The sequence below is a fragment of the Engystomops pustulosus genome, chromosome 8 (genome assembly GCF_040894005.1).
Source record: "Engystomops pustulosus chromosome 8, aEngPut4.maternal, whole genome shotgun sequence".
Taxonomy (NCBI): domain Eukaryota; kingdom Metazoa; phylum Chordata; class Amphibia; order Anura; family Leptodactylidae; genus Engystomops; species Engystomops pustulosus.
The window spans coordinates 82390872-82414958 of NC_092418.1; the positions used below are offsets into that span (position 1 = coordinate 82390872).

At 46.1% G+C, this 24087-nt stretch overlaps 1 long non-coding RNA gene across 2 annotated transcripts; it reads left to right on the plus strand.

Annotated features, from left to right (window-relative positions):
• The first annotated feature begins 2344 nt into the window (after nucleotides 1-2344).
• LOC140074691 (uncharacterized) lies at nucleotides 2345-16263 on the plus strand. 2 transcript variants are annotated; one of them, XR_011849249.1, is made up of 3 exons: nucleotides 2345-2443; nucleotides 4523-4649; nucleotides 16193-16263. It is a non-coding gene; the product is annotated as an uncharacterized lncRNA (long non-coding RNA). The 2 variants fall into 2 exon arrangements; XR_011849248.1 differs by lacking the exon at nucleotides 2345-2443 and adding an exon at nucleotides 3003-3148.
• Nucleotides 16264-24087: the final 7824 nt, after the last annotated feature.

Below are 24087 nucleotides of genomic sequence, written 5' to 3' on the forward strand. Positions count from 1 at the left end.
GAATAAGAAATCTTCAAGCAACACACTTAGGGTTAAAAAACACGTAGATACCTTAGGCTGCAATCACATGGACGTATGCCCACCCATAGCGTGCTGGAGAGGAGGAGAGGTGAGTGCTGCTCACTCCTCCCCTCTCAATAGAGGGGAGACTCTGCAGTGGACATTTCATTAAAGAGGGGCTCTGCTTTGAACCTTTCTTTAAAGGGGGCTCTGCTGTGGACATATCTTTAAAGAGGCATTCTTTCCAGGGGTGTTACTACAGCAGTAGCAGCCATAGCAGCCGCTATGGGGCCCACAGTGTCAGGGAACCCTGGGATCTGACCTGACTCATTAAAGAATGGAGCATCTGCACCATTATATACATATTATGCTGCACATTGTATATAATATACAGCAGTGTATAAATGTGTAAGTATACAAATATGTATATTTTCTGAGGGTGTAGGGAGGCCCCATTCAGATGTCTGCTAAGGGGGGCTGCCTTCCCAAGTTACGCCGCTGGACTCTACAGTGGACATTTCATTAGTGATGGGAGGCTTCTGGACATTTTATTAATGGGGTGTGGCTGCTGCTGGACATTTTATTAGAGTAGCAGCCGAACTTCCCTCCCTAGGGCTTATATGGCTTATCCAGCTTGACTGACTTATCTGGTCAATACTTTTTCCCAGATTTTTTTGTAGTAAAATTAGGTGCCTTTGCTTATACTATTATACTCGGGAATGTATGGTATATTTATATTTTTCTCCCTTCTTATAGGAGCACAACAGAATCAGGAGGCTACAGAAAAGGGGGCAGCTGCAAGAATAGAGAATTTTAGAGGGGAGTTGTTGGAAATGGCACATTATATGGCAGGGAGCATAATAAATAAAGCCTGAATTTTCACTTTTTGCTTGCAGTTACATTTTAATTTAATATAATATTAGCTATTCTATTCACCTTTTGTTCCCCATTGACTTCAGTATACAGAACCATTATGTTGCCATAATTAATGGCAGAAAGAAGACATGGGCCCATTTTTCTGATATTAAACCCCTTAACCACCAGGCCCTTTTTTATTTTTCCATTTCAAATTTTCACTCCCCACCTTCAAAAATACATACGGTAACTTTTTTATTTTTTCCATGTACAGAGCTGTGTGAGGGCTTGTTTTCTGCTTCATTATGCTTCATTCATTCTGCCCCCTATTCACACCCCCATGACGCCCCTGCCAACAGGTCACAATGTAGGAGAAGCCCGCAGCATCGCATCGCTGCCGGCTCTCCGCTGTTCGACCGCACCGCACTAACAGCGGCCGCAACCTGGCTCACTCACATTGCCGGTCGGCCGCGCCGCACTGTCAGCGGCTGTGGCCGAGCCAGGCTTCTTTAAAACAGCACGGAGAGCCGGCAGTGATGCGGTGCTGCCGGCTTCTCCTACAATGAGACCGCTGGCGGGGGCGTGCTGGGGGTGTGACGGCACTCCCCCTAATGAATAACGCCGACTGCCAGCGCGTCAGATACACGATCCGACCTCTTATTTGGTAAGAGGTCGGATCGTGTTAAATCAATTTACTGTACAGAAATTAATAAAAAGACCGGCTAGGGAGAAAGGGGCTGGGGGAGGATTATGGGGGCCACATTTGGTCTGTGGGTTTTCCGAGCTGACAGGTCCTCTTTAACATTCCAATTTCATTGTGCACCCCAAATGACATGTCTCCTTTATTCTTTGGATCGGTACGATCACTTGGATACTAAATTATACAGGTTTTATTGTGTTTTCATACATTAAGAATTCTGTACAAAAAAAATCCTCATTTTGCCATCTTCAATGTACAGAGGTGTCATTTTTTGCAAGATGATATTTTGATGACTGTATGACCTTTTGATCCCTTTTTAAACATTTTTTAATAGGTTTCAAAATGGCACATTTGGGCGTTTTGGACATTTTGGCGCTATTTTACGTTTTGGGGTTAAACTCTGGGAATAAATGTTTATTATATTTTGATAGATCGAACATATCAAACCATATTTCCATCTATATAAACCATAGGCTTGACCTTCTATCTGTAGACGACTTTTTTTTACATACCACAAATCAAACTCCCCATCTACATATAACCCTGCCCCAAAACCCATTAGATGTAGTCTTGAGTGATGAGTAATTCAACAGTAAATTACTGGTCAATACTAATAGTAGCTGGTCTGTGGATAATCCCATTTCCAGCTTCCATTTATGGTTCTATTATGATGTCACTAGTTCTAGAATCCTGAAGCGACCAATCAGGAGCAAGATATTCTAGTCCCGCCCACCTAGCAGAGGTATTAAAGCTGCTGCATGCAACAAGATCAGTCTTTCCAGGGTCCTGACCAGGTAAGAGCAAGACGTAAAGAAGGGAACAGCAAGACCTGAAGAAATCGTTGTAGGATAGATAAAGCATCTGCAGCTAATGGAGATAGCAACACTGGTGAGGAATGTTTATATTTTTAACTCTCTATATTTATTTAACTATATTTATTTAACTACCATTTCAATGAACTTCCCATATTGGCTAATTAAGGCTGGAATAATGTATCATCAATAAATCCGTTGTGCCCAGCCCATAAATAAAGTATAAACATATCCAACCACCCAGTATCTCCATAACCCGTTATCTATTCAACCATACCTATAAAACCACCTAGTTATTTAGATCTTCAAAACCATTTTTCCATCTATATAGACCATAGGCATGATCTTCTATCTGTTGACGGCTTTTTTTTACAAAACAAAAATCAAAGTCCCCATCTATATATAGCCCATACCCCAAACCCCATTAGATGTAGTCTTTAGTGATGAGAAGTTGAAATTTAGCAGTAAATTACTGGACAACACTGGCAGCAGCCTCCAGGTACTAATAGTAGATAGTGTGTGGATAATCGTATTACCATGGTTCCATTATGATGTCACTAGCTCTAGAATCCTGAAGCGACCGATCAGGAGCAAAATATTGCAGTCCCATCCACCTACCTAGCAAAGGTATAGAAGCTGCTGCATGCAACAAGATCAGTCAGTCCGGGTCTTGACCAGGTAACAGCAAGATGTAAAGAGGGGAACAGCAAGACTTTAGGAAATCACAGTAGGATAGATAAAGCATCTGCAGCTAATGGAGATACAAGTCTTAGCAACACTGGTGAGGAATGTTTATACTTCTAACTCTCTATATTTAAAGTGATGCATCCCCTTAACTACCAATTCAATGAACTTCCCAAATTTACTAATTCTGGAATAATGTGTCATCAATACATCCTTTGTTCCCCGCCCATAAGTAAAGTTTACACATATCCAACCTCCCAGTGTCAACAGACCCCAGAATCTCTAATATATTCAACCATACCTATAAAACCATCCAGATATTTAGAACTCCAAAATCATTTTTCAGCTATATAGACCAGGCATGACTTTCTATAATGGACAGCTTTATTTTTACAAACCACAAATCAAACTCCCCATCTACATATAGCCCCTGCTCCAAACCACATTAGATTTAAGTCATTGAGTGATGAGCAGTTGAAATTCACCAGTAAATTACTGGACAACACTGGCAGCAGCCTCCAGGTGCTAATAGTCGCTGGTTTGTGGGCAATCCTACTGCTAGCTTCAGTTTAACTGACTGTGGGGACAGATATGCAAGGCGGACTCTGAGAAAAGGGCAGACATGAGGAAGTTGACTATGTGGATACTCAAGTATAGCTGTGGGGAGAGGGATGATATGGTCCATGGAGGATAACAGTGAAGAATGGGCAGACATGAGGAAGCTATGGAGGATGGCTGTAGGCACAGACATGACTGGCTGACAGTGAGTAGTGAGCAAACATGTGGGTACATTGGGGTATATGTATCACAAGTGTCTGAGAGCAGAGATTTTCTAGTTGCTTGTAGCAGCCAACCAGAGCTCAGCTTTAATTCTCCCACAATTGTTTATAAAATGAATCCTGAGCTCTGATTGGTTGCCATGGACAACGAGAACAGTTATGCTCTCAGACACTTCTGATAAATCTCACCCATAATCTCTGAGAGAAGTAATTATTGCCTTATGTGTATAGACAGGTAATGGAGTCACCAGGAGCTGAGGTAATTTTCAAATTGTCTGCGTAGTTATTGGACAAGGGTATGGACCAATGGGGAATTGTCACCAGGGTGGCTAGTTATTGGACAAAGGTCTGGACCAATGGGGAATTGTCACCAGGGTGGTTAGTTATTGGACAAAGGTATGGACCAATGGGGAATTGTCACCAGGGTGGCTAGTTATTGGACAAAGGTATGGACCAATGGGGAATTGTCACCAGGGTGGCTTTTCCATCTTCCCCCTGGTGACATTTCTGGATGGTTCAGTTATCCTGTCAGAGTTACCCAAGAGCTGCAGCTGTATGTATCGTCCAACTGGTATCCAGGTTGTGGAGGCTAGCTGGAGAATATGGTGCCCAGGAACTGCTATATTCTTGTATATTGCGGCTGCCAATGGTTGGGACATCGGTAAGAGTGTCCGGAGTTACTTGTGTTGCAGATAGTGGAGCCATGACCGAAGGAGAAGCCCAGCAGACGGACGTGCAGAGCGTTCAAAAAGGAAGAGCAGCTGAGAGCGGCCGATGTCAGAGGAGTGCAGAGAAGAGGAGCGCAGGAGCTGTGTTTTGGTGAGTGCATTCTCCATTGTGGATCGTAGGCATGGGAGGCGGAGTGGCAGTGACCAGCCGCAGCCTCTGGCAGAGCTTGGTCTTGCGACTCTGGGACCCGTAGCAGAAGAAGAATTGTCAGCCGCTCAAGCAGTCGTGTCTCGGATGGAGTCGGCGCTCAGGTGGAGGTGGTGAGTTGAACTGCATTGCAGCACTACCGCACAAAGGGGAAATTTATCAGAAGTCTCTTAGAGCAGAATCGTTCTAGTTGCTCATGGCAACCAATCAGAGCTCAGCTTTCATTTTCCCACAGCTGTTTATGAATTAAAAGCTCAGCTCTGAATGGTTTCCATGGGCAACTAGAACAATTTTACCTCAGACACTTCTGATCAGTCTCCCCCATAATGTCCAATTTGGCCTCCTTACTATCCACTTTGCAAAGAGTTTTGCCTAACAATCCCCCTGCCGTGGTCTCATCATCAGTGCAAACCCCCTCAGACTGCCCAAGTAGTTCCCCTCATTAGGGATTCAAGGGGGTAGGTAGGGTAAGTGGTTATGTAGCGGATGCATGGTGTCATTTAGATAGATTGCTGGGATGCTGACACTGATAGTGTTCTTTCCACACAATTTTGTGTAAAAGGGGCTTCTAAGTTCTCTTACAAGGAGGCTATGATGTGTGACATCACTCCGCTTTCACCTCTCTGCTACTGTTAAAGAGAAGATTTGGAGGGGTTATTATATAGACATTTTATCTCGTCTGTTTCTGAACATTATTAAGATAAGAAATTGGATAAGAATTAGCATTCTAAGGATGACAGGTGATGTCCTATGACTAAAAGTTTTAATAATTGGTTGGAGGCATTTTGTATACAGTATATGCTTCTTTGGTGGTTGAAAAGTTCCCTGAGTGTTGTGCGGGTATGTTCTGCCATGTAGATATTGGGGGTCATTTACTAAGGGCCCGTTTCGCGTTTTCCCGACGTGTTCCCTGAATATTTCCGATTTGCGACGATTTTCCCTGTATTGCCCCAGGATTTTGGCGCTTGGATTGTGGTGCATCGGCGCCGGAATGCACGCAATGGAAATCGTGGGGCGTGGCCGAACGAATACCCGACGGATTCGGAAAAACTGCTGCATTTAAGAAAAAAAAGTGTCGCGGGACTCGCGCTTACCTTCACTAGGAATAGGCCGGTGAACTTCAGTGCATTCCGGCGGGCCTCGGCGGACTTCAGTGCAGCAGCGACATCTGGTGGACGTCGGAGGAACTACCTTAGTGAATCCCGGCCGGACCCAGATCCACCGCAGAGAACGAGCCGATGGATCGCGAATGGACCGGATAAGTAAATCTGCCCCATTATATTGGATGCTTATACAATTGTTTACAATGGTTTTATGATGACAAAAAATTTCGCCAGAAGCTCTCTGACTTGATTTCCATTAAATGGGGAGTGAAAGATGTGGGTTTTTGGCTAAATTCTTCTTATTCTCTAAATTCAAAGGGTCAATCTTCTAATTGCTCCACACTTAGGAAGGGTACTTGCTTTGCTTTTCAAGAGTTATTTAGCAAATTAATGTTATTATATTATAATGAACAGTTATGCAATCTTCCAATATACTTTCTGTATCAATTCCTCACCGTTTTCTAGATCTCTGCTTGTTGTCATGCTATAGAAAGCTTCTATGTTTTCTTCCAGTGGACAGAAATCTGACCATGGTCACACAGGTGCATGGCTCGCTATATCACACAGCTCTGATTACTCTCTGTGATATAACGAGCTGTGCACCTGTGTGACCATGGTCAGATTTCTGTCCACTGGAAGTAAACATAGAAGCTTCCTATAGAATGACAGCAAGCAAAGATCTAGAAAACAGTGAATAATTGATACAGAAAGTATATTTGAAAATTGTATAACTTTTTATTATACATACAATAACATTAATTTGCCGAAATGGGAATACCCCTTTAATGAATCTCAGTGTCTATGGCCACATTCCTGCAAGTACAAGCATTAAAGGGGTATTCCCACCTCAGCAATTTTTTTGTTTCTTAATGTCTATTTAAAAGAGGTTGGGTAGAGATTCATGTGACTAATATGCATTATTTAACCCCTCCCGACATTTGACGTAATAGTACTGCATCGCGGGAGGTGCGTTCCCTCAATTTGCAGTACTATTACGCTGACCCGGCTGTAAGACACTGAGCATGCGCATTACACAGCGCAATCTGTATTGCACTGTATAAGCTGTATAAGAGCTTGAACAAGTGATATGCGTGCTCACATATTCTTATCTTTATTTCACTGTCGTAAAGCTACATACCAAGCACCTGCACGGCCACCTCTGCTGCTGCATGGGCGCTGGCCGTATCTAGGGACAACATGACCTGTAACTAAGGGCCAAGTTAGCCCCATGTAAAAACATTTATCGCCATTTGCACATATTTTTCTTTAAAATAAAGCATATTAGTCACATGAATCTCTACCCAACCTCTTTTGAATAAACATAAAAAAAAATGCTGAGGTGGTAAAACCCCTTTAATGCTCTTTATGTGGAGGCATTATCCGTGGTCCAGATGTTTTAAGAAATCGTTTGCAGTGGGCCAGCCTACAACCAAAGAGTATGTCATTTGGCTAAAGCAGTACCCAACAGGCGGTGACTGCTGCTTGAAGCCTGCCAATCGCCGTCAACATATGGTGTGGGAGGGGCGGTCCGGGGGAGAAGCTACAGATAGGGGATTTCCTCGGATTGCCCCCTCTTGAACAACACGCTGGACCGCTGTAAGCTTGTAATGCAGTGTTTGCTAATGGGTATGTTCCATTTAAGCTAGTGATTTAACACTGCTATTACTGGGGTAGGGCTAGGGAGCTGCTAACTTTAGTAAGCAGCCCCTAGAGGGAATATAAGGGTGACAGGTCCTCTTTAAGGAGGATTTAGGAGTATGGATGGAGTTCATGGCTCATTTTAATGGCCAGTTTATGTTCCAGGATAGTTTAGTGTCGGCCCATGCTTTAGAGTTATATAAAGATGCTTCAGCTTCTGTAGGTTTTGGTGATTTTTGACGAGGTAGGTGGTGTGCTGAAAAAATGGCATCCATCGTGGGTATAGGCTAAAGTTATGCATAATTTAGTCTTGTTGGAGTTATTTCCAGTAGTTGTCGCTTATTTTTCTAATAAGCGGCTCCTCTTGAATTCTAATAACAAAGGAATAATATTTGCTGTCAACTGTCTGTGATCTTAATCCTCATTGGAAGTTAATTTGTTGAGACATTTGGTGTTCCTTTGTTTAAAATTAAATATCTGAATAAAGGCTCTGCACATTCCTGGGATTGATAATTCCATAGCTGACTCCCTCTCTTTTCAGCTTCACTGGCTTTTTGAGCTGGTGCTGGGGTGCGGAGTCAGCTGAATCCCTGATCATCTTTGAAGATTAATTTGGTCATAGTATATTTTTGCGGGAACAGAAGCACATCTTAGGCACATTTACTAAGAACAGGGCATGACAAATCTGGCGCATGGTCCGATTGAGCAGCGGAACACCCCCTAATTTGTGTTGCATGAATACTAGTGCAGCTGCGCCACAAAAGGGTTGCGTGCGACACAATTATGGTGCAGGCACTTCTTAAATACCCGTGCAAGCAGTTTGCACCTAACAGAATGTGAAAAGTCAGACAGAATACTGGTGCACTGCCCTTAGTAGATGTGCCCCATTTTTATCTTGCTCATTCAAGTGTTTGTAAAAAATTGGCAGGAATATTTGTTATGAAAGTGTTTGGTCAACGGCCTTTGACAGAATTTTTTTTTATTAAACAGCTTTAAAAAGGATATAAAACAGATCATTATGTTTCTCCAGAGATTTTGTTGGCCATTTGTGCAGCTACTTCTGTCTGTTATTCTAACTTTGAATGTATTTTGTTTTCTACTCCTTTTATATTATTATATTTTGGCGCTTTGCATATTGGGGAGTTGATGCCCAGAAGTGGAGTCAGTGACAAGGGTTTCTTGTTGCAACATGTTCAACTTCAAGGGGAGTTTGTTTTGTTATTTTAACCTTATTCCAAAAACTGACCAGTGTGGTAGGAATCTTGGATCTCATAGCAGGAATTGGGTTCTGCGTTTTGCCCAGTGGCCTGTATTAGACGCTACCAATTATATAGGCCTACAGTTTCTCAGTCTCTCAGTTTCTGAGAGACTATGCTCCACTAACAAAGTTTCAGTTTAGGGTGGTTCTCAAGAAGTGTTTGTTCCATATAGGTTTAGGTGATAAATATTTCTCTACGCACGCTTTCCTTGGGCTCAGCGAGTCTGTCATAAAGCATTTAGGGTGGAGGGATTCAAAATGTTATTGTATATATGTTCGTTGATTATCCTTTTTATTTCGTTTTCACAGTTCATAATGTGTGGATTTTATGGCATTCCTTTATATTCTGGGCATAGAGGAGAGCTGCTGTTCATTCATATTCTACCAACTTTTTGTTACCAAGGGACAGAGCAAGGATTTTCTAGATGGGAGTAAGAGGTTTGCTGGAGCAGGTCTTATTTATGCTTGGCATGGTTCCTCCTCCTGAATTCATTGTTGTGCATCTTAAAGTGAATCTTTCACCAGGAGACCCATTTTTAGCACTCCCCCAGTCCCCACAGAGCATAGTACATACACTGCCAAAGTGTTTTTGTATTAAAAATTGGTTTTACAGAAAAAAAGAGATGTTATACTGTACCTTTCATTAGCATCTGCTGTGTGACTAGGCAGTTGCCAATTGGGAGGGGCTGGAAATGAGCAGTTTCCCCCCCACCCTTGGGAAACATGTGACCTTTTCAAATATATGGATAACTCCCAACACTCGGGATTGGCTGTAGAGGAACAGGGGGCGTCGGTAAGCCCAGTGATGGGTGTTTTCATATATTTGAAAAGGTCACATGGAGAAGCTGTTCCCCAAGGGTGGGGGGGGAACTGCTCCTTTCCAGCTCCTCCCAAAAGGCAACTGCCTAGTCACACAGCACATGCTAATGAAAGGTACAATATAACATATATTTTTTTTCTGTAAAACCTATTTTTTATACAAAAACACTTTGGCAGTGTATGTACTATGCTCTGTGGGGACTGGAAGAGTGCTAAAAATGGGTCTCCTGGTGACAGGTTCCCTTTAAGGGTAATGATATTGGTAAAGAAGGGACAGTGGATTTGGTATTCAAAAAGAAACAAAGTCTGTTGTAGCTCTACTGTTCATTTCCAGAGGTGAAGGTAATTGTTTCTGAAAGTATTCCTAGACTATTATGGTTGAGAAGCTGTGACTTAAGGTATTGTGAGAAAAATAAAGTTTTTAAGATGAATTGTTAAATTTGTTATCTTAATAAAGAGCAACAAAACAATTTTAATATACTGTATTACCACTAAGCATTTGTTATTGTTTTCTTATTTAATGCTTGTTTTTGTATACCATATAATGCCATAGCATTATTGACCTTTTAACCTTTTAGGACAGGGGTCAGGAACCTTTTTGGCTGAGAGAGCCATAAGCGCCACATATTTTAAAATATAATTCTGCGAGAGCCGTACAATGGGGCTTATTTACTGAGGGTCCTGAGGCCACATTTTTGTCGGGGATCACGCCACCCGCCGCAGAACATTATAATACACACGCCACCCCCGCAGAACATTATAATACACACGCCACCCCCCGCAGAACATTATAATACACACGCCACCCCCCGCAGAACATTATAATACACACGCCACCCCCGCAGAACATTATAATACACACGCCATCCCCCGCAGAACATTATAATACACACGCCACCCCCCGCAGAACATTATAATACACACGCCACCCCCCGCAGAACATTATAATACACAAGCCACCCCGGGCAGAACATTATAATACACACGCCATCCCCCGCAGAACATTATAATACACACGCCATCCCCCGCAGAACATTATAATACACACGCCACCCCCCGCAGAACATTATAATACACACGCCATCCCCCGCAGAACATTATAATACACACGCCATCCCCCGCAGAACATTATAATACACACGCCACCCCCCGCAGAACATTATAATACACACGCCACCCCCCGCAGAACATTATAATACACACGCCACCCCCCGCAGAACATTATAATACACACGCCACCCCCGCAGAACATTATAATACACACGCCACCCCCCGCAGAACATTATAATACACACGCCACCCCCGCAGAACATTATAATACACACGCCACCCCCCGCAGAACATTATAATACACACGTCACCCCAGCAGAACATTATAATACACACGCCACCCCCGCAGAACATTATAATACACACGCCACCCCCGCAGAACATTATAATACACACGCCACCCCCCGCAGAACATTATAATACACACGCCACCCCCGCAGAACATTATAATACACACGCCACCCCCCGCAGAACATTATAATACACACGCCACCCCCCGCAGAACATTATAATACACACGCCACCCCCGCAGAACATTATAATACCCACGCCACCCCCCCGCAGAACATTATAATACCCACACCACCCCCCCGCAGAACATTATAATACACACGCCATCCCCCGCAGAACATTATAATACACACGCCATCCCCCGCAGAACATTATAATACACACGCCACCCCCCGCAGAACATTATAATACACACGCCATCCCCCGCAGAACATTATAATACACACGCCATCCCCCGCAGAACATTATAATACACACGCCACCCCCCGCAGAACATTATAATACACACGCCACCCCCCGGAGAACATTATAATACACACGCCACCCCCCGCAGAACATTATAATACACACGCCACCCCCCGCAGAACATTATAATACACACGCCATCCCCCGCAGAACATTATAATACACACGCCACTCGCCGTAGAACATTATTATACACACGCCACCCCCCGCAGAACATTATTATACACACGCCACCCCCCGCAGAACATTATTATACACACGCCACCCCCCGTAGAACATTATTATACACACGCCACCCCCCGCAGAACATTATTATACACACGCCACCCCCCGCAGAACATTATTATACACACGCCATCCCCCGCAGAACATTATTATACACACCCCATCCTCCGCAGAACATTATTATACACACGCCACCCCCCGCAGAACATTATTATACACACGCCACCCCCCGCAGAACATTATTATACACACGCCACCCCCCGCAGAACATTATTATACACACGGCACCCACCGCAGAACGTTATTATACACACGCCACCCCCCGCAGAACATTATTATACACACGCCACCCCCCGCAGAACATTATTATACACACGGCACCCACCGCAGAACATTATTATACACACGCCACCCCCCGCAGAACATTATTATACACACGCCACCCCCCGCAGAACATCCCAATACACACGCCACTCCCCGCAGAACATTATAATACACACGCCACCCCCCGCAGAACATTATAATACACACGCCACCCCCCGCAGAACATTATTATACACACGCCACCCCCCGCAGAACATTATTATACACACGCCACCCCCCGCAGAACATTATTATACACACGCCACCCCCCGCAGAACATTATTATACACACGCCACCCCCGCAGAACATCCCAATACACACGCCACCCCCCGCAGAACATTATAATACACACGCCACCCCCCGCAGAACATTATAATACACACGCCACCCCCGCAGAACATTATAATACACACGCTACCCCCCGCAGAACATTATTATACACACGCCACCCCCCGCAGAACATTATTATACACACGCCACCCCCCGCAGAACATTATTATACACACGCCATCCCCCGCAGAACATTATTATACACACCCCATCCCCCGCAGAACATTATTATACACACGCCACCCCCCGCAGAACATTATTATACACACGCCACCCCGCGCAGAACATTATAATACACAAGCCACCCCCCGCAGAAGATTATAATACACACGCCACCCCCCGCAGAACATTATAATACACACGCCACCCCCCGCAGAACATTATAATACACACGCCACCCCGCGCAGAACATTATAATACACACGCCACCCCCCGCAGAACATCCCAATACACATTTGTTAAAGTGTCTGCGCCAGTTTTATGTGGCGGCTGCTCTGTGTCCCACAAGACTGTTAGACTGTTGTTACTGCTAAGCCGGACCATGTGCCACATTTATTACTGACATGCACCACAATTTTGTCTTAGGTCCTAGCTATTTTGTATCTCAGCTGCTGCAGAACCTCACATTAATGTAGAAATGCAGTGGTGGGGGAAGATATGAGGGGATGATGCAGAGGGGTCTGTAAGGGACACTTAGGAGCTTCATAGCTGCTCCTGCACACAGGACACTAAGGGGTTAGTGCAGAGTGTGAGGAGACACTGGGGGGGAGGGAGCACTTATCTGTGGCTGATCCCCGGCTGCTGACTCCTTCTCCTCAGGTCCTGGATGTCTCCTCAGTATGCAGCTCTCTGGTCTCCTCTGTCTGAATCTCCCGCGCTGCTACATCCAGCCCCGGGATTGGCTGCAGGCACACAGTCTCCTCCCCTCCCTCTCTCACACACGGAGGAGACTGCTGCAGGGAGGGAGACGGAGGTGCCGCCCCAGAATTAACCCCGCGGACCCTGCGCTGCTCTGCCCATTACATCCAGGGGCATTACTACAGCCAGGGGCACAACAGGAGCCAGGTAAGGGCCCCTGGTCTTGACAGGCAGCGCAGCAGATGCCACGGCTGTAGTAATGCCCCTGGATAGGAGCCCTGGCTGCGAGCCAGATACGGCCATCAAAAGAGCCATATCTGGCTCGCAAGCCATAGGTTCCCGACCCCTGTTTTAGGAGGTGAAATTTCCCGCTTCTGGAAGCTTAGGTTATTATGCAACTTTCTACATTATTATTGAACAAAGGTTTGGACTAATGGGGAATTGTCACCGGAGTGGCTTTTCCATCTTTCCCCTGGTGACACTGCTGGATTGGGTGAGAAAGTGGGGTTTGTGAGATAAATACTTGCTCTGACAGGATCGTTCAATCATCCTGTCAGAGTTATTTCAGAGCTGCCCCTCAACCACTACATTTTTCTTTTAGATTTGGAGTTTTTGAGTAGTCATGAAGAATGTTGTAATTGTATTAGTCTCAGCCATTTTTTGAAGGATAGGTACCATATAGACTCGAGTATAAGCCGACCCGAATATAAGCCGAGACACCTGATTTTACCACCAAAACTGGGAAAACCTATTGACTTGAGTATAAGCTGAGGGTGTAGTATGCAGCTAGCCAGCCCCCATGTAGTATAGAGTCAGCCAGCTGTAGTATACAGTCAGCCCCCTGTAGTATACAGCCATCCACCATGAAGTATACAGCCATCCCCCAAGTAGTATACAGCCAGCCCCCATGTAGTATATAGCCAGCCACCAAGTAGTATACAGCCAGCCCCCATGTAGTATACAGCCAGCCCACATCTAGTATACAGCCAGCCCACATCTAGTATACAGCCATCCCCCATGAAGTATACAGCCATCCCCCATGTAGTATACAGCCATCCCCCATGTAGTATACAGCCAGCCCCCATGTAGTATACAGCCAGCCCCCATGAAGTATACATCCAGCCCCCATGAAGTATATAGCCAGCCCCCATGTAGTATACAGCCAGCCCCCATGTAGTATACAACTAGCCACCATGAAGTGTACATCCAGCCCCCATGAAGTATACAGCCAGCCCCCATGTAGTATACAGCCAGTCCCCATGAAGTATACAGCCAGCCCCCTGCCAAGCGTATAAAAAAATTAAAAACGTAATACTCCCCCTCCGGTGTCCGGATCGTTGGCGCGGGTCCCAATCTTCAGCGCGAGGCTCCCGATCCTCGGTACTGTTCCCGGCGGCTCCTCTTCTCTCTTCTTTTTTCTCTAGCCGGCAGATCGCGTCCATGCACCAACGATCTGGACACCGGAGGGTGAGTATTACGTTTTTTAATTTTTTACTTGACTCGTGTATAAGCCGAGGTGAGTTTTTTCAGCACATTTTTTTCGGCTTATACACGAGTATATACGGTAAGTCGCTCTTTATGAGTGGACAATAAATATATATAATCTTAAAATCTGGTAAACTGGCTTTAAGCTGAACATTTCTAGTTTGGTGTTTACAATAAAGTTTTTAAAATGAATTTTGTTATCTTAATAAAAGCTGTGCTAACAAAAGAATTTTAATATTTTACCACTGAGCAATGCTTGTTTTTGTATGGCATATAATGTACTGATTACATGGAGGGTACAGACATGTTCTAGATCAGTGGTTCTCAACCTTTCTAATGCTGTGACCCCGCAATACAGTTCCTCATGCTGTGGTGACCCCAAACCATGCAACTCGCAGTAAAAACACAGTAAAATTTCGGCTCCGATGGCTTTAGACGACCCCCGGTTTTGGTCGTTCGACCCCCGCTGGGGTCCCGACCCACAGGTTGAGAACCACTGTTCTAGATCTATAGTGGTGTGGTAATATGTTTCTGTTATATGATGATACATGTTTTTTATATGTTTATCTTCCATAAATGATACTAGTATAACACAACTATAGATACAGAGGTGAGGAGGAAATCTGCTCTCCTGACTGTGAGGAGGGGAAAAATATGGGTGCTGAAATTAGGGACAGAGTGAGAGTGTGAATGTCAGAAGTGATCAGACAAGGGTAAGCTGACTATGATGAGGGGACAGGGTGCTGACAATGGGAACGGTAGACAAATGAGGCTAACTTTGGGGATACACATTGGAGCCTTACTATAGAAACTTTGAGGCAGACAGTGAAGAATTGGCAGACATGGGGAAGCTGACTTCGAGGATGGAGCAAACATGGGAGACTGATTGCTGCTACAGACATGATGGGCTGACTGTGGGCACAGACATGGTAGGCTGACTGTGGGGAGGGAGCTGACATAAGGGGTCTGACAGTGATAATAAATGGGGTCTGTAATGTAACTATACTTCCACATCTATAGAGTTATAGCCAAAATTCATCAAAAAAAGAAAGATGCAATGGAAAAATATAATAAACTTTATTAAAAATTTAAAAAAATATATTAAAAACATTTAAAACAATTGGGGTGAGAGCTCAAATCTCCCCAATATCGACCATAAAATAGCGACAATATTCTATTGCACTTTAGCAGTGGTTGCAATTTAGCTTTGGTTGCACATTATAATACTACTTTGCATGTTTTGCCATGACACTAGCATCTACTATTGTTAACTATATTTTTGCCCAAGTCTGCTTTTAGGAGGACAACTTTATTTATTGTAAGGTGTATATCTTTGTATTTATTTATTTTTATTTAATGGTCGATATTGGGGAGATTTGAGCTCTCACCCGAATTGTTGGTGTTTTAAATATTTTTTGTTATTTTGAATAAAGATTATTATATTTTTCTATTGCATCTGCCTATCTTTAATTAACTTTGACGAGGCAGACATATGGGTAGATTATCTGTGAGATAATTGATTCTGCCCTTAATGTTTTCTACATAGCAACCAGTACAGCTTGTAGCAGGAAAATGTTATCATACCTCTGACTTTTTATAGGTGACGGCTTCCCAGGGAAAAGAGATGTGATGTCCATCCCTGTCAGCAGTGAGAAGGATCTCAGGACAGGTAATTAATATTTATATTAATTACTGATAACACTCAGGCTAGACATGAGTTCTAGACCTGTAGTGGTGTGGTAATATGTTTCTGTTACATAATGATACATGTTTTATTAAATGTGTATCTTCTATAGACGCTACTAGTATGACAGGTACAGAGGTGAGGAGGAAATCTGCTCTCCTGACTGTCAGGAGGGGGCAAATATATGGGTGCTGACAGTGGGGAAAGACATAAGAGTCTGACTGTGAGGAGTGGGCAGACAAGTGTAGGCTGACTATGAGGAGAGGACAGAAAGGGGACAGGGGAGGCTGACTGTGAGTAAAGACAGGTAAAGGTGACTTTGAAGAAGGGAAGACATAAAGAAGCCGACGGTGAGGAGGAGGCATATACATGGGTGCTGACAGAGGGGACAGAAATGAGAGACTGATTTTGAGGAGTGGGTGGACTAGGGTAGGCTGGTTATGAGGAGGGGACAGACATTTGTAACTGACTTTAAGGAAGGGACAGACATGGGGAGACTTATATTAGTGACCAAAAATTCAGGGTGACTGTGAGGAACAGCAGACACGAGGAAGTCGACTGCGAGTAGGAAGCAGGCATAGGAGGCTGACTTTGGAGACAGACTTTGGAGGCTGAGTGTGAGGAAAAGGCAGACATTGGGAGACTGACTTTGGGGACAGACATGTGAGGGTGACTGTGTGGAAGGGCAGACACAAGGAAGTCGACTGAGGAGGAAGCAGACATGGGAGGCTGACTTTGGAGACAGACATTGGAGGATGACTGTGAGGAAGGGGCAGATATGGGGAAACTGACTTTGGGGACAGACATGTGAGGGTGACTGTGAGGAAAGGCCAACATGAGGCAGCCAACTGTGAGTAGGGTACAGACATGGGAGGCTGGTTGTGGGGACATACATTGGAAGCTTACCGTAAACATTGACATGGGAGGCTTACTGTGGGTAGAGGGCACACATGGGGAGGCTGACAGCCGGGAGTGGGCGGACATATGGGTGCTGACAGTGGGGACAGACATAAAAATCTGACTGTAAGGAGTGGGGGGACAAGGGTAGGCTGACTATGTGGATGGGACAGAGATGGGAGGCTTACTGGGAGGACGGTGCAGACTTGAGAGACTGACATTGGTAACAGAATTTGATGGTGACTGTGAGGAAGGGCAGACACGAGGAAGTCGACAGTGAATAGGGGGCAGACATAGGTGGCTGACTGTGGGGATAGACATTGGAGACTGACTGTAAGGAAAAGGCAGTCACTGGGAGACTGACTTTAGGGACAGACATGTGAGGGTTACTGTGAGTAAGGGCAGACATGAAGAAGTCGACTGTGAGGAGGGGGCAGACATAGAAGTCTGCGTTTAGAGACAGACATTGGAAGCTTACCGTAAAAACTGACATGGGAGGTTTACTGTAGATAGGGGGCACACATGGGGAGGCTGACAGTCGGGAGTGGGCAGACATATGGGCACTGACAGTGGGGACAGACATAAAAATCTGACAATAAGGAGTGGGCGGACAAGGGTAGGCTGACTTTGTGGAGGGCATAGACATTGGAGGCTGACGGTAAGGAAAAGGCAGACATTGGGAGATTGACTTTGGGGACAGACAATTGAGGGTGACTGTGAGGATGGGCAGACACGAGGAAGTCGACAGTGAATAGGGGGCAGACATAGAAGGCTGCCTTTGGAGACAGACATTGGAGACTGACTGTAAGGAAAAGGCAGTCACTGGGAGACTGACTTTGGGGACAGACATGTGAGGGTGACTGTGAGTACGGGCAGACATGAGGAAGTCGACTGTGAGGAGGGTACAGACATAAAAGGCTGCGTTTGGAGACAGACATTGGAAGCTTACCGTAAAAACTGAGATGGGAGGCTTACTGTAGATAAAGGGCACACATGGGGAGGCTGACAGTCGGGAGTGGGCAGACATATGGGCACTGACAGTGGGGACAGACATAAAAATCTGACAATAAGGAGTGGGCGGACAAGGGTAGGCTGACTTTGTGGAGGGCATAGACATTGGAGGCTGACGGTAAGGAAAAGGCAGACATTGGGAGATTGACTTTGGGGACAGACAATTGAGGGTGACTGTGAGGATGGGCAGACATGAGGAAGTCGACAGTGAATAGGGGGCAGACATAGAAGGCTGCCTTTGGAGACAGACATTGGAGACTGACTGTAAGGAAAAGGCAGTCACTGGGAGACTGACTTTGGGGACAGACATGTGAGGGTGACTGTGAGTAAGGGCAGACATGAGGAAGTCGACTGTGAGGAGGGTACAGACATAAAAGGCTGCGTTTGGAGACAGACATTGGAAGCTTACCGTAAAAACTGAGATGGGAGGCTTACTGTAGATAGGGGGCACACATGGGGAGGCTGACAGTCGGGAGTGGGCAGACATATGGGCACTGACAGTGGGGACAGACATAAAAATCTGATAATAAGGAGTGGGCGGACAAGGGTAGGCTGACTATGTGGAGGGCATAGACATTGGAGGCTGACGGTAAGGAAAAGGCAGACTTTGGGAGATTGACTTTGGGGACAGACAAGTGAGGGTGACTGTGAGGATGGGCAGACACGAGGAAGTCGACAGTGAATAGGGGGCAGACATAGAAGGCTGCCTTTGGAGACAGACATTGGAAGCTTACTGTAAAAACTGACATGGGAGGCTTACTGTGGAGAGGGGGCAGACATGGGGAGGCTGACAGAGAGGAGTGGGCAGACATATGGGTACATTATTTGTGAGATAAGTAATTCTAGCCTTAAAATGTTATACCTAGTAGCCTGTACAGCGTGTTGCAGGAACATATTATCACACCTCTGACTTTTTATAGGTGACGGCTTCCCAGGGAAAAGAGATGTGATGTCCATCCCTGTCAGCAGTGAGAAGGATCTCAGGACAGGTAATTAATATTTATATTAATTACTGATAACACTCAGGCTAGACATGAGTTCTAGACCTGTAGTGGTGTGGTAATATGTTTCTGTTACATGATGATACATGTTTTATTAAATGTGTATCTTCTATAGACGCTACTAGTATAACACAACTAGATGACAGGTACAGAGGTGAGGAGGAAATCTGCTCTCCTGACTGTCAGGAGGGGGCAAATATATGGGTGCTGACAGTGGGGAAAGACATAAGAGTCTGACTGTGAGGAGTGGGCAGACAAGTGTAGGCTGACTATGAGGAGAGGACAGAAAGGGGACAGGGGAGGCTGACTGTGAGTAAAGACAGGTAAAGGTGACTTTGAAGAAGGGAAGACATAAAGAAGCCGACGGTGAGGAGGAGGCATATACATGGGTGCTGACAGAGGGGACAAAAATGAGAGACTGATTTTGAGGAGTGGGCGGACTAGGGTAGGCTGGTTATGAGGAGGGGACAGACATTTGTAACTGACTTTAAGGAAGGGACAGACATGGGGAGACTTATATTAGTGACAAAAAATTCAGGGTGACTGTGAGAAACAGCAGACACGAGGAAGTCGACTGCGAGTAGGAAGCAGGCATAGGAGGCTGACTTTGGAGACAGACTTTGGAGGCTGAGTGTGAGGAAAAGGCAGACATTGGGAGACTGACTTTGGGGACAGACATGTGAGGGTGACTGTGTGGAAGGGCAGACACAAGGAAGTCGACTGAGGAGGAAGCAGACATGGGAGGCTGACTTTGGAGACAGACATTGGAGGATGACTGTGAGGAAGGGGCACATATGGGGAAACTGACTTTGGGGACAGACATGTGAGGGTGACTGTGAGGAAAGGCCAACATGAGGCAGCCAACTGTGAGTAGGGTACAGACATGGGAGGCTGGTTGTGGGGACATACATTGGAAGCTTACCGTAAACATTGACATGGGAGGCTTACTGTGGGTAGAGGGCACACATGGGGAGGCTGAAAGGCGGGAGTGGGCGGACATATGGGTGCTGACAGTGGGGACAGACATACAAATCTGACTGTAAGGAGTGGGGGGACAAGGGTAGGCTGACTATGTGGATGGGACAGAGATGGGAGGCTTACTGGGAGGACGGTGCAGACTTGAGAGACTGACATTGGTAACAGAATTTGATGGTGACTGTGAGGAAGGGCAGACACGAGGAAGTCGACAGTGAATAGGGGGCAGACATAGGTGGCTGACTGTGGGGATAGACATTGGAGACTGACTGTAAGGAAAAGGCAGTCACTGGGAGACTGACTTTGGGGACAGACATGTGAGGGTTACTGTGAGTAAGGGCAGACATGAAGAAGTCGACTGTGAGGAGGGGGCAGACATAGAAGTCTGCGTTTAGAGACAGACATTGGAAGCTTACCGTAAAAACTGACATGGGAGGTTTACTAAAGATAGGGGGCACACATGGGGAGGCTGACAGTCGGGAGTGGGCAGACATATGGGCACTGACAGCGGGGACAGACATAAAAATCTGACTATAAAGAGTGGGCGGACAAGGGTAGGCTGACTATGTGGAGGGCATAGACACTGGAGGCTGACGGTAAGGAAAAGGCAGATATTGGGAGATTGACTTTGGGGACAGACAAGTGAGGGTGACTGTGAGGATGGGCAGACACGAGGAAGTCGACAGTGAATAGGGGGCAGACATAGGTGGCTGACTGTGGGGATAGACATTGGAGACTGACTGTAAGGAAAAGGCAGTCGCTGGGAGACTGACTTTGGGGACAGACATGTGAGGGTGACTGTGAGTACGGGCAGACATGAGGAAGTCGACTGTGAGGAGGGTACAGACATAAAAGGCTGCGTTTGGAGACAGACATTGGAAGCTTACCGTAAAAACTGAGATGGGAGGCTTACTGTAGATAAGGGGCACACATGGGGAGGCTGACAGTCGGGAGTGGGCAGACATATGGGCACTGACAGTGGGGACAGACATAAAAATCTGACAATAAGGAGTGGGCGGACAAGGGTAGGCTGACTATGTGGAGGGCATAGACATTGGAGGCTGACGGTAAGGAAAAGGCAGACATTGGCAGACTGACTTTGGGGACAGACATGTGAGGGTGACTGTGTGGAAGGGCAGACACAAGGAAGTCGACTGAGGAGGAAGCAGACATGGGAGGCTGACTTTGGAGACAGACATTGGAGGATGACTGTGAGGAAGGGGCAGATATGGGGAAACTGACTTTGGGGACAGACATGTGAGGGTGACTGTGAGGAAAGGCCAACATGAGGCAGCCAACTGTGAGTAGGGTACAGACATGGGAGGCTGGTTGTGGGGACATACATTGGAAGCTTACCGTAAACATTGACATGGGAGGCTTACTGTGGGTAGAGGGCACACATGGGGAGGCTGACAGCCGGGAGTGGGCGGACATATGGGTGCTGACAGTGGGGACAGACATAAAAATCTGACTGTAAGGAGTGGGGGGACAAGGGTAGGCTGACTATGTGGATGGGACAGAGATGGGAGGCTTACTGGGAGGACGGTGCAGACTTGAGAGACTGACATTGGTAACAGAATTTGATGGTGACTGTGAGGAAGGGCAGACACGAGGAAGTCGACAGTGAATAGGGGGCAGACATAGGTGGCTGATTGTGGGGATAGACATTGGAGACTGACTGTAAGGAAAAGGCAGTCACTGGGAGACTGACTTTGGGGACAGACATGTGAGGGTTACTGTGAGTAAGGGCAGACATGAAGAAGTCGACTGTGAGGAGGGGGCAGACATAGAAGTCTGCGTTTAGAGACAGACATTGGAAGCTTACCGTAAAAACTGACATGGGAGGTTTACTGTAGATAGTGGGCACACATGGGGAGGCTGACAGTCGGGAGTGGGCAGACATATGGGCACTGACAGCGGGGACAGACATAAAAATCTGACTATAAGGAGTGGGCGGACAAGGGTAGGCTGACTATGTGGAGGGCATAGACATTGGAGGCTGACGGTAAGGAAAAGGCAGATATTGGGAGATTGACTTTGGGGACAGACAAGTGAGGGTGACTGTGAGGATGGGCAGACACGAGGAAGTCGACAGTGAATAGGGGGCAGACATAGGTGGCTGACTGTGGGGATAGACATTGGAGACTGACTGTAAGAAAAAGGCAGTCACTGGGAGACTGACTTTGGGGACAGACATGTGAGGGTGACTGTGAGTACGGGCAGACATGAGGAAGTCGACTGTGAGGAGGGTACAGACATAAAAGGCTGCGTTTGGAGACAGACATTGGAAGCTTACCGTAAAAACTGTGATGGGAGGCTTACTGTAGATAGGGGGCACACATGGGGAGGCTGACAGTCGGGAGTGGGCAGACGTATGGGCACTGACAGTGGGGACAGACATAAAAATCTGACAATAAGGAGTGGGCGGAGAAGGGTAGGCTGACTATGTGGAGGGCACAGACATTGGAGGCTGACGGTAAGGAAAAGGCAGACATTGGGAGATTGACTTTGGGGACAGACAATTGAGGGTGACTGTGAGGATGGGCAGACACGAGGAAGTCGACAGTGAATAGGGGGCAGACATAGAAGGCTGCCTTTGAAGACAGACATTGGAAGCTTACTGTAAAAACTGACATGGGAGGCTTACTGTGGAGAGGGGGCAGACATGGGGAGGCTGACAGAGAGGAGTGGGCAGACATATGGGTACATTATTTGTGAGATAAGTAATTCTAGCCTTAAAATGTTATACCTAGTAGCCTCTACAGCGTGTTGCAGGAACATATTATCACACCTCTGACTTTTTATAGGTGACGGCTTCCCAGGGAAAAGAGATGTGATGTCCATCCCTGTCAGCAGTGAGAAGGATCTCAGGACAGGTAATTAATATTTATATTAATTACTGATAACACTCAGGCTAGACATGAGTTCTAGACCTGTAGTGGTGTGGTAATATGTTTCTGTTACACGATGATATATGTTTTATTAAATGTGTATCTTCTATAGACGCTACTAGTATAACACAACTAGATGACAGGTACAGAGGTGAGGAGGAAATCTGCTCTCCTGACTGTCAGGAGGGGGCAAATATATGGGTGCTGACAGTGGGGAAAGACATAAGAGTCTGACTGTGAGGAGTGGGCAGACAAGTGTAGGCTGACTATGAGGAGAGGACAGAAAGGGGACAGGGGAGGCTGACTGTGAGTAAAGACAGGTAAAGGTGACTTTGAAGAAGGGAAGACATAAAGAAGCCGACGGTGAGGAGGAAGCATATACATGGGTGCTGACAGAGGGGACAGAAATGAGAGACTGATTTTGAGGAGTGGGCGGACTAGGGTAGGCTGGTTATGAGGAGGGGACAGACATTTGTAACTGACTTTAAGGAAGGGACAGACATGGGGAGACTTATATTAGTGACAAAAAATTCAGGGTGACTGTGAGGAACAGCAGACACGAGGAAGTCGACTGCGAGTAGGAAGCAGGCATAGGAGGCTGACTTTGGAGACAGACTTTGGAGGCTGAGTGTGAGGAATAGGCAGACATTGGGAGACTGACTTTGGTGACAGACATGTGAGGGTGACTGTGTGGAAGGGCAGACACAAGGAAGTCGACTGAGGAGGAAGCAGACATGGGAGGCTGACTTTGGAGACAGACATTGGAGGATGACTGTGAGGAAGGGGCAGATATGGGGAAACTGACTTTGGGGACAGACATGTGAGGGTGACTGTGAGGAAAGGCCAACATGAGGCAGCCAACTGTGAGTAGGGTACAGACATGGGAGGCTGGTTGTGGGGACATACATTGGAAGCTTACCGTAAACATTGACATGGGAGGCTTACTGTGGGTAGAGGGCACACATGTGGAGGCTGACAGCCGGGAGTGGGCGGACATATGGGTGCTGACAGTGGGGACAGACATAAAAATCTGACT